Here is an 11250-nt window from a genome sequence, read left to right as displayed (position 1 = left end):
TAAAAGAAACAAAACTCAAGTATTTACGAAGACTTTTCATGGGAAGTGGTCGCTTTAACGCCTTTAGCCGAGGGAGGTGTGAACGTAGCATCAGAGAGCAGAAATGAGTTGGAATACCAGATTTAATTCTGGCTTTAGCGACACATCTTATTCTCTAAAGTTTTCAGCCTTTTCCCTGACCCCCGCCTCATCACACTCCCTACATCAGTCAGTTACCTTCCCCAAACACTGTTGACTGGTTGTCAAGGATCTAAAAGAGACCCAAATTGACTTCTAATTTCAAAAAGTTTAACTCTGAATAGAATTATCGTCTGTAGCAGAAAACTTCCTGGTTCTAATTCTTAAAAGTTGAACTTCGTAACCATAAAATCATCCCAAAGCCAAGCAGGCTTCTGAACCGTGACCTCCACCTCCAAGCAGGCAGAGTTTTGCTTCCTCCTCATCCAGCCATAAAGGGTGCAGTTAACCACCTGCAGCCGTTGCCATTTTTTCTCCATGTCCACTTTGGATTTGGGAACCCCAATAGAACATTGCCTTCTTTTTTCTTTTTTTTTTTTTTTTATTTTGAAGCTCTTGCATTTTTTTCAGATAGACGCTGACTCGAATCAGATCTATCAATTCTTTATGCCATTAAATGACAATAAAAATAGACATTTCTGTAGACATTCTCCATAAAACTGGAAAACATAGAAGGTTTTCTGGGGTTTTGTATAATGCCACTTGATGAGGCTGACTCACTGCAAGAGCTCTTCTCGAATGTCAATTTAATTTTCTTACCATAATCCTGCAAAATGATGTAAATTTATGCATTAGGTGCTAAAAAAAAATCTTAAAATATCAGGTTTATTTTAATAAGAAGAGGTCATCTAAACAAGAATGTAAAATTGTCTTTTAAATCTTTGGTAGACTCAGGGGAAGTAGGGCACAATGCAGATCTCACAGATGGATAATGATCTTGGGGCTGAAGATATCTCTTTTAAAACCCAGTCTAGAAGAATAAAAACAACTAAAATCATTCAATTTCCCGTGCTGTAAGAAATAAAAAGTCCTTCTTGTGTTTCTAAGTAGATTAATTAATTGTTTCCTTCTTTCTTTTATAATCATCTATGCTATATTTAAATCCAGCACAGTCTGCATGATGTTTCCCCTGTGGACAGAAGGACCATCTGCGCTGTCATTTTCCCCCCTTTTTTTAACTGATGACACCAATGCTTCAATTGCAAAATTCTTTATAAACCTGACTCAAGCTAAACCCAATTGTGTCTCCTTTTTGTGTTGTAGAAAGCTACACAACTTAACTTTTTTTGTCTATTGTCTGGCCCAAACACACCCCACACCAGACATGTTCTTATTGCATACCTATGCAAAACATAGGGCTCCATGGGGGCATTCTGCTCTGTGTCTTTGGAGAGGCAGATATGAGATGTGATGGATGTCTTAAAGTCTGGTGAGGATTCTACAGTCACTACCGAAACATGAATAAATGGCCAGAATGGGAGGAATGGACGTGATTTATAAACATCTGCATGAGACAGTTGGTAGCACTTTTTTAATCCAGTTTTACTGGTAGTTCTGAAAATCTGGAAGTGGTTCTGATACTAAGGACACCCAACACTTTCCTAATTGTGCAATTATTTCTTAGAATAAATTAAATAGGTAATACAGTAATAAGTGGTTTTGAGGAATTGTAATATAGATCCTGATCTGAAGAAAATATCGATTCAGTGAAATATTTGAATACTTCATCTGGCGAGATTTGTATTGATTTAAATGATCCATACCATGATTTTCTTAAGCCTTTCAGAATAAATTATATCCATATATGGTCATATATTACCTTTGGAAAACTAAAAAAGCTAATTATTTATGAATTGTGATTCATTTTTATGCTGCAAAATATTTTTTGGGGAAAATCAGACGTTGATTGTTGGAAAAATATTTCTTGAATTCTTGAAAAATGAATTGCTTGATTAAAAGCAGCTTGTATGTGAGATACAGTTGCAGAGCTTAATGTTCTGATCGCCAAATAAAATTAATTCTATAAAATTCAGAGTTTTTCTAAATCATAATCTTAGTGAAATATTTATTAATACTGCCTTGGAAAATATTGCAATGCAGATCGTATCGTGACACATGTATCGTGATATACAGATTCTTGCCGATACATATCCTTTCTAATCATAGTGTTCTATATATTTTCTCTTTTGTTTCTCCGAGTTTATCGATCCATCTTTATCACAAAAATACTTATTTGTAAAAATTTCCTGTTTGACATAAGTATTTTACTATAATTTAAAGGAATATTGGATAAATGTTTGGACATTTGCTTTCTTGTAGTCTGATCTGATCTTAAAGATTTGTTGCACATTTTAAATAGTTTTTTGGATGATTCTGAACCACTCAGACAATCATCTCATCGGCGTTCCACTGCTGTGCAGATCGTCTTATTTGTTCGTTCGATTTAGATTTCACTACATGGAACCATCTACCTCCATCAAATCTTCTCTTCAGTATTCTCCTCACTCACACCAACCACCCTCACTTCGCTGCATCTATGAATCTTTTTGGTCCATTTTCTTGGTAGCTCCAAACCGAGCTCTTTTTTTTTTTTTTTGTCTGACCTTGAGGCAAAGTCACTAAGATGGACACTCTTGGGAAGATTGACAGCTGCCTTGACTGTTCTGATGATGAGAAGGATCTTCCTCACTGTGGAATGCTGAATGCCAAGATGTTCAGAAATGGTTTCTCTAAATATTTCCCAACTGATGTGCAGAGAAAGGAAAGTGTGTTGCTTGGAGGCCACCGCTTGATGGATGTGTAATCATTTGCACCTGAAAATGTCGCACCATCAAGGTTCCGAAACCTTTTGGTGACGCTCAATTTTACAGGGAGGTTGGTAAGAAGTGACCCTCTTTAACAAATGGAAGACGCAGTTAAATACCTTATATGACTTTGTTCTTGCAGTTTGATAAACAAACCATAGAAACGGGATAAAAGTTGATGACCTGTGATTGCTCATACTTGAAGTGCTGCAGTGTGATTCTATGTACACACCAGACATGTGATGACATTTAAGAACACGCTAAGCGGCCACTCTTGAATGTGCTTTTGGCATACGATGTTCACACTGGACTGTAACTACCCGATACTAGCGCATGAACTCACAGTTGGAAAAGGCTTGGTGCAAAATGTCGACGCAGTTCAAATCTCAGAAATCTTGCTCCAGGCTCTTTTAAACTCTATTGCAATAAATGAAAGATTATTAGTTTCTCTTTCATGATCAATTTAAAATCTTTGGCACTTGTGTGTATTGAAAAAGACGCCATCCATGCGTTGCTATAAAATCCGAGTTCCTGATTCGTCAAAGTTTAGTTTGGATTAATGTGGTTTCATTTTTAAGGTTTTCAATGTTTTGTGCAGAGTCCAAAAACTGTCTTAAAAACGTCCGTAGAGTTTTGAACCCGGAAGCCTGAAATGCAAATGCATGCATGTTTATTGACTTTTCATTGCAAGCTGCTGGAACAGATGTTTTGGAACCTGATGTATGTTGCGTTCACACCAAACGCGATTCGTGTGTCAAATTTGCCTCGGTCACCTATATTTGGATGCGCAGCAAATTTTCTACCCAACATATGTCCAAAAATGTGTTCATAAACTAGACACCTCAGTTGTGTGTGGGAGGAGCTACTGCCAAATGTGTTTTAGCCTGATTGCTACATGGAGCATTTATCCATCCATCTTTTTCTACTCATCCGGGACTTGGTCACGGGGGCAGCAGTCTAATCAAAGATGCCCAGATTTCCCTCTCCCCGGCCACTTCCTCCAGCTCTTCTGGGGGATCCAGGGACATTTCAACTCGGCCAGCCGAGAGACGTATTCTCTCCGGCATGTCTTGAGTCTTCACCAAAGTCTCCACCCAGTAGGAAATCTCTGGACACTTCCCTAGGGAGGCGTTCAGGGACATCCGAACCAGATGCCTTAACCACCTGAACTTACTCGTCTCAATGTGGAGGAGAAGTATTTATGTCTTATTTACAATGGATGGATAACATGAATGATGTTGAAAGACTGGGTTTAATTATTTTTGAAGAGCTCTAAAAAAAAAAAAAAAACAATTGGAATAACGTCTCCATGTCTGGGTTCATAGGATTATTAGGAGACTCTCCCAGCAGGTTCACCTCTGCTGCTGGAGCTACATCTGAATGATGGCCGCTTTCTGCAGTGTTTCCATCTCTCTGTGACCCAGTTCAATGACTGGCTGTCTCATATTGGAGAAAAAATAAAAACTGGAATAAATGTTATTATTTTCTTGTTTTTCTCTCAATGAGAACAAGAAAAATATCATAAGGTTTAGCAGTTCTACCCATGTTGGATTTGGATTCCACCCGCTGATCGCGTGACTGAACACATCACCAAAGCTAAGTCCGTCATTGGTTAATGCAACGTCTCCGCTAAAGTTGAAATATTTTAAACTACTGATGTGCTGTGACTCTCAAATTGTGCTGCTGCTATCTGTACATTGACTTAACATTGAAACTGGGCCTCCTAATCCCATTCAGTGTGAATTCAGAACAAGAGTTTTGGCAGATTCTGGACAAAAACTTGCATTTCAAAGAAAGAGTTTTAGCTTTGTGGACTTATAATATAATTTTAACGCTATCGTACCAAAGTTGAAGCTTTCCTCGTAAAATCTGAGGCACACATTGTTGTCTCACTGAGGGAGATAGGGAGACCAAACACATTGAGTCAAGCCTGCAATCCCTTCTAAATATGGTGAAGTTAAGCACTGCCTCAGAGCATTCAATGTTTTTACTTATTTCAGATCAGTTTGTTTCTCCCTGTTTATTGGTATTTCACTGATGAAGATTAGATCTTCTGTGACTCAAAAGTTTGAGATCAAACACTTTCAGTAGATGTATGTGTTTGCTCTCTCAGAATATGCTGTAATTGAGTTTTAATCTCTGACGCTGCCAGCTTTTTTTGCACCGGGTTAAAATTAACCCTTTGCAATTAAACTTAATGTAGATAAGGTTTAGACATTTGAATCTCCAATCCGGGATTTTAGTCGTCTTGTGTTTGTCGTGCATTTATTTTAGATTTTGATAGGTTCATGGATTGTAACAAAAAAAAAGAATCCTAGCCTCTTAGATTAAAAATACAAGTGTGGTTCTTTTTTGTGCACGGCCCTCTGGTTAATTCTATCCGACCCTCCTGATCATTTTATTTTATTGTTAATAATGGCCCATGTTTTCTTGCTCTCATTTCCAACTTGTATAATTTTGACAGAAAATATTTTTATGGAGAGTAAAATATTGAAAGTTATTTAAGGTTTAGGTTGATTTATTCTGGAATATTATTCCTGCCTTTTTATTATTCATAATTATGTTAAAACTTAGGGTGTTACAGTTTTAAAAATTGGCATTATGCTAGTTTTTTGTACAATTTCAGCATTTACGTACTAAGATTTTTTCAGATGTTTTGGAGTTAAGCTAATATTTCAGCTACATGATAACTGTTTTGTCTTTTTTTTTTTTTAGGCTTTTTGGAGTTAGGTTAATATTTGCAGGCTAGCTGTTTTGGCTAATTTAGGCTTTTTTAAGGCTGTTTTGAAGTTGAGCTAATATTTAATCTACATACCAGCTGTTTTGGCTAATTTAAGCGATTTTTAGGCTGCTTTGGAGTTTAGCTAATATTTCAGCTACATTCTAGCTGTTTTGGCTAACCTAGGCTTTTATTTTTTTTAGTTTTTTAAGCTGTTTTGGAGTTAGGCTAATATTTACTCACTAACTGTTTTGGCTAATTTAGGCTTTTTTTCAATTTTTTTAGGCTATATGGAAGCTTTGCTATTTTTTCAGCTACATGCTAGCTGTTTTGACTAACCAAAGTTTTTTTTTTTTTTTTTGGCTTATTTGGCATTTAGCTAATATTTTGGCTAGCTATCAGCTTCAGCTACCAGCACTAGCTGCTTACAGTTTTAACACTAGCTCTATCTCAGGTAGTGCTATATTTATATTTATGTTTAAAATTTTACGGTTTAATGTCTTTAAAATGTAGTTTTAATGTGTTTAATAAATGTTTTTCCTGTATGGCCCGCGACCTTAGGTCTGTTTTGGATCTTATAGAAGGTGCTACATAAAGCCACACAGCTGAAGGACATGTCGCCATCCTGATAGCTGAATGCTTTCACACTAGGTCAGTGAGTATACCACCGGCCAATAATCTCTGAAATCACAACTCCTTCACAGCTGGCTTAGAGGCTTACATGTGGCTGCCTCACTTGTTAACAACACCATCCCTTCTCTCGGAGCAAAAGTAAAAAGGCAAATTGCGTAAATAGATGTCACATCCAAAGGAAGGCCATAAAATATGAAGTGTCACTGCCAGGAGGCTCATTTCTTTAATTAGAGAGCCACATCACAATGTCTACGAGACTCTGCATGTTCATTTGCAGGGGTCCGTGAAGAGATTTGCAAAAGCTGCATCTCGGAGAAAGCTCTTACACTTTTCCTGCTGTGAGTCTCTGTAGATTGTCTTTGATTGACCCAATTAGGCAAGTCCACTGGGTTATACTTGCTGCTTGTTAGTGTTTCACATCGGCTTAATCATCGGATGCTGTACGTGAATGAAGTGCAGAGCAACCTGGCAGAAGGCTGACACAGGCCTCCTTTCAAGTGCAAATGAAACCAAAGGATGGTAACCTGTGGCAACTTCAACAGCTGCTTTGAGTAGCTATCAAAACTAGTCTTAATAAAATTTAGTAGGTCACTGCTTCGGAGAGATAATCAGGAAACTTTTCAGATCACGTGCAGTTTATTTCTCTGTGGTCATTAGATTAAATCTAAAGCAAGTAAGCAAACCTGACTGTCTCCCCGGTGACAGTGGAGTTTTTCCTTTTCTATTTTTTTACCCCTGCATTTGTGTCACATTTCTGCATATTATTTTAAGATGTACTGCATTTGTGACATTTTCTAAGACATAATAAAGCCGTGTTTTTATGAGATGAGCTGCAGAGAGGTGGGATGTTAGAAAAGCGAGCAGCAGAGCAGCGTGCTACATATGCAGCCCAACTCTCCTGTGTGACGGATGGAGGGGAAAAGGTAATTTGTGAGGAGACCTGCCTGACAAGAAGATGAAGAGTTCTCCAGTGTTGATTTTCCCCAAAGTGTCTCCCAGTCAGGAGCCATAAGAGAGTAGAGCTTATGGTGACACCTTGACTGGCATTCAGGGGAGGTGAGGCCTTTCTTAAAACTTTGGATGTCTTTAAAATAAAGAATATGATTATGTTTTGATGCGAATTCTCTGTCATTTTCCGTGGTAATTTCCCGTACTCACAGTGACAATGCTGCCTTTGGGGTTTGTGTGTAACAGTATTCGTAAATATATTAAGCTTTCCTCCAGGAATGCAGGAAACAATAAATAAACTTCAATACCAGCACTTTATTTGAGGACAGTTGATGTTGCTTAAAGCTATGAAGTCGAAATGGAGCCGTGGAGCCTTATTCCAGAAATTCTGAATATTGATTTAAGTAGTGTATTTCCTAAACAGTAATTACATATTGTTTGTTCAGAGTAACACCCACTCCTATTGTCTATTATACTACTATAAAAGTTTTTTTTTTTTAATTACGACTGTGGTTTTTAACACAAATTAAAAAAAATTGTCATTTTCTAGGACATAGTTTCTGTAGAGCGGCAGTAGTTAATTAAAAAGTCACCTCTTGAGTTGTGGGTGGGATCGCTGGTGTGTAGTAATCCCGCCCCTTTTCCCTTTACCTCCCCATGACAGAGCAAAGCAGAGACAAAAATGATCTTTTTCAAACCTTTATCTGCTTCTTATTCCCAACAATTTTAATGATTAAAAATCTGAATTTATTTATATATGTTTTGTATATTTATATAACACCAAAAATATTTTTTTTTTCAGGGTGAGTCTTTAAAGTTTTGTGATTTCTGAATTTAGTACAGAAGAAAAATGAAAGAAAAAGTTTTTGTTATCGACTGACGTTTATTTCAAAACTTTCCAAACTTTAAGCTGGGAAAGTATCAATAAAATCAAGGGCTGAGCATCAGTTATACTTTCCAGAAATAACTTGATTCGATTCACAAGAGCCTGAATCAATTCGATTCAGATTTTGTTTCGATTCTTTCAGTTCTTAAATTCAATTTTGAGTTTACACATTTACACACATTTGTTCAGAAATACATTAATAATCTACTAAAGGATTTGAATATATTTATATTAATCTGATACAGTTCACATATTGTAAACCGTATTAGTGAAATAATAATCTTGTTAATAGCATTCACCTACGACCAGCACAAAACGGAAGGCATAGAGCCAAGATTCACTGCTGCACGTATTTTAAGTGCATCCAAGGCTAAATATAAATGTTGGTTGCATTTATTTAAAACTGAAATTATACTATAACTGTTACACATCCAGATGTGTGATTTTTTTTTTTCTATAGTTGGGTCAGCCCTTCGAGGAGGGGTGAGTTGCAGACACCAGTGCTCCACCATTTGGTGTATTCTACCCCAACTCTAACCATAATTTTAATCCTAACCGCTCCAATGTTTTGTTTTTTTTTTTTGTTTTTTTTTATAAATCCATGAATCGAAGGAAGCAGTTTAAAAATTAAGAATATAGTTCATTCTTCCCCTTTTTTATTTTAATCCACTTTTTTTGCTTTTTTTTAATAAATACACATACATTGACATGTCTGGAGGTGGTCCCGCAGTCAACTAGTCACTACCCAAACAATAAAGTGGAAATAAAGATGAAGCAGCATGTAACCTTTATTAGAACTCCCAATTTGATCTACGTATTTATTTTTTACACTGAAGAATATGTTTACATCTTTTCCAGTTATTCAGTTGCGAATTCCAAAGTTTACAAGAACAAAACAGAAAAGAAATGTCCTAAAGTAGTGCAATCAACGGTACTTGAATTTAAATCTCTTTTGGGATTTTTATATGTTTATTTTTTTATATAAAATGACATACAAGTAAAGAAATTTGAAAGGTTTTTTTCTATACTTGTATAATTTTGACAGACTATATTATATGGAGAGCAAAATAGTGAAAGTTATCTAAGGTTTAAATTGAATTATTCTGGAATGACATTCCCGTCTGTTTTTATTCAAAGTTATTAAAGTTCAAAAGTTTTAACAATTTCATTTTTTTTTTTTATGTGTTCAATGAATATATTTTCTGTTGGACCCGCAACCTAATGTGTGTTTCTGGATGTGACTGAGTTTAGATCATTTAGATAATCGGAAGTGAAGAGAAACCTTTAGTAAACTTTCTTGGATCGCTATATTTTTATTTTAAACATGCAAAAAGGTTTGTTGTTTCAAGTCTTACAATTCCAGATCACTAGACTTAATGAGTTGTAAATTTGAACATATGTCCAACTTCTTTATTTCAATATTTAAATAATTAGTTCTGCAATATACAAATGGAATTATATTAATTTAATAGATAAGCGTGTCACCTCCACACTGCTACACAATAACTTAGATATTGTCATATGTATAATTTTAATAGTTACGTACTAATTAGGTTTTCAAAAACACTATTAAGGAGGTGAAACTACTTTAAGTGTAAATGTTTTATCTTGTTGCACCTCTCATCCTCACATTTAATGAGCTAAAGTGAAATCATTGTCATGCTTGGGTAACTCATTTTGTGATGTGCATGTCAACTTTGTTTCTGTTTTTGTTTTTAAAGTGTTGTTATTTAGTAGTTGCAGTTTTCTGAAGCCCATATTTAGTCCAACCAATTACAGAATATGGTGGAACTTTGGTTGAACCACCCAGTGAATGACTGTTATACAGACAACGTTCAGGCATCTTCAGATTATGGCTATTCTTCATCAGTATCATCCTTTCTGTGGTCCATCAATCTCATATACTTAATGCTTTCTGAAAGGCCCTTTCAACTCCTGAAAGCATGATTTTTGCACTTATTTTCTTTCAGTTTTATCATATTTTTACTATGACTGAAGAGTAAAAGAAACAAAAAGATGGCTCATGTATGTTTCCACCTGTTCGATTCGAATGTTTAGTAAAAAATAGTTTTATTACAGTTTGCAATCATATATTGTGACGTGACAATATTTCGAAGTTTTGGAAGAAATTCACCTTTTACATATTTTTAGTAAGACGAGATTGTCTCATATTTTTCTCTGTTGAATTTAATTAGAAATCATAAAAAGCCCTTTGACACATGGCGTTTGAGCACAATTTGCAATGCTTTAGGCTAGTTGGAATTGGCTTGACAGATCTTGGAGAGCTGTGTGACAAGTATATTTTCATTATCAGAATCCTGTAATGCTGCATGTCTGACAGAGCCAGGGGAAGGGAACTTAACTCATTGTCTGCTGTGGAAAAAAACAAAAAATCAAGTGATTTTATTTTGCTTTTGAATGTAGTTTGTGTTATAATTATTTTACCTTTATATTAAAAAATAGAAAACTTGTGACAACAATTTTCATTAGAGCATTAAAAAAATAATAAAGTTCTAATTCCTTTCTCATTCAGGACCGTTTAACGAAAGACATAAAAAATGTCAATAGACAGAGAAGGTGGATGCCGTTTAGGAAAGAAAAAAAATAAAAATTATATATATGTATATATATAAGCTTATTTTGACCTACACAAATAAAGATTCAATATTTGATTTTTCATTTTTGCATTAATATAAACAATTTTATTTGGTAACACTTTACATAAATATTAAGAAATCTTAACAAAAGTTAAACTTTTATTAAATGTACATATTCATATTTTAAAATGAACAGAAAGCAGTTTTTGTCAATAAAAATGTACTTTCATACTTTTATAGTAAAAATTATTTTGAAATCAATTAGCTATTTTTTTTAAAGAAACATTAAAATTCTTAAAAAATGTAATTTGAAACAGTTTGTTTTAATATGAAAGCAATTAACAGCTTTGATTGAACCATAAAATTAGCAATCGGATCATAATTATCTCTATATGTATGTATATATGTAAGTGTGTGTACATGTATATATATATATATATATATATATATATATATATATATAAATATATTTGTATTTATATACGCATATATTGACATGTTAACGCATGTCATAAACTAAAAAAGTGCTTATTTATATATATATATATATGTATATAGATACATACCGTATTTTCCGGACTATAAGTCGCGTTTTTTTTCATAGATTGAATGTCCCTGCGACTTATACTCCAGTGCGACTTATAT

Source organism: Oryzias melastigma, linkage group LG4 (assembly GCF_002922805.2).
Source record: "Oryzias melastigma strain HK-1 linkage group LG4, ASM292280v2, whole genome shotgun sequence".
In the NCBI taxonomy this organism is placed as follows: Eukaryota; Metazoa; Chordata; class Actinopteri; order Beloniformes; family Adrianichthyidae; genus Oryzias; species Oryzias melastigma.
This window is presented reverse-complemented; position numbering follows the sequence as displayed.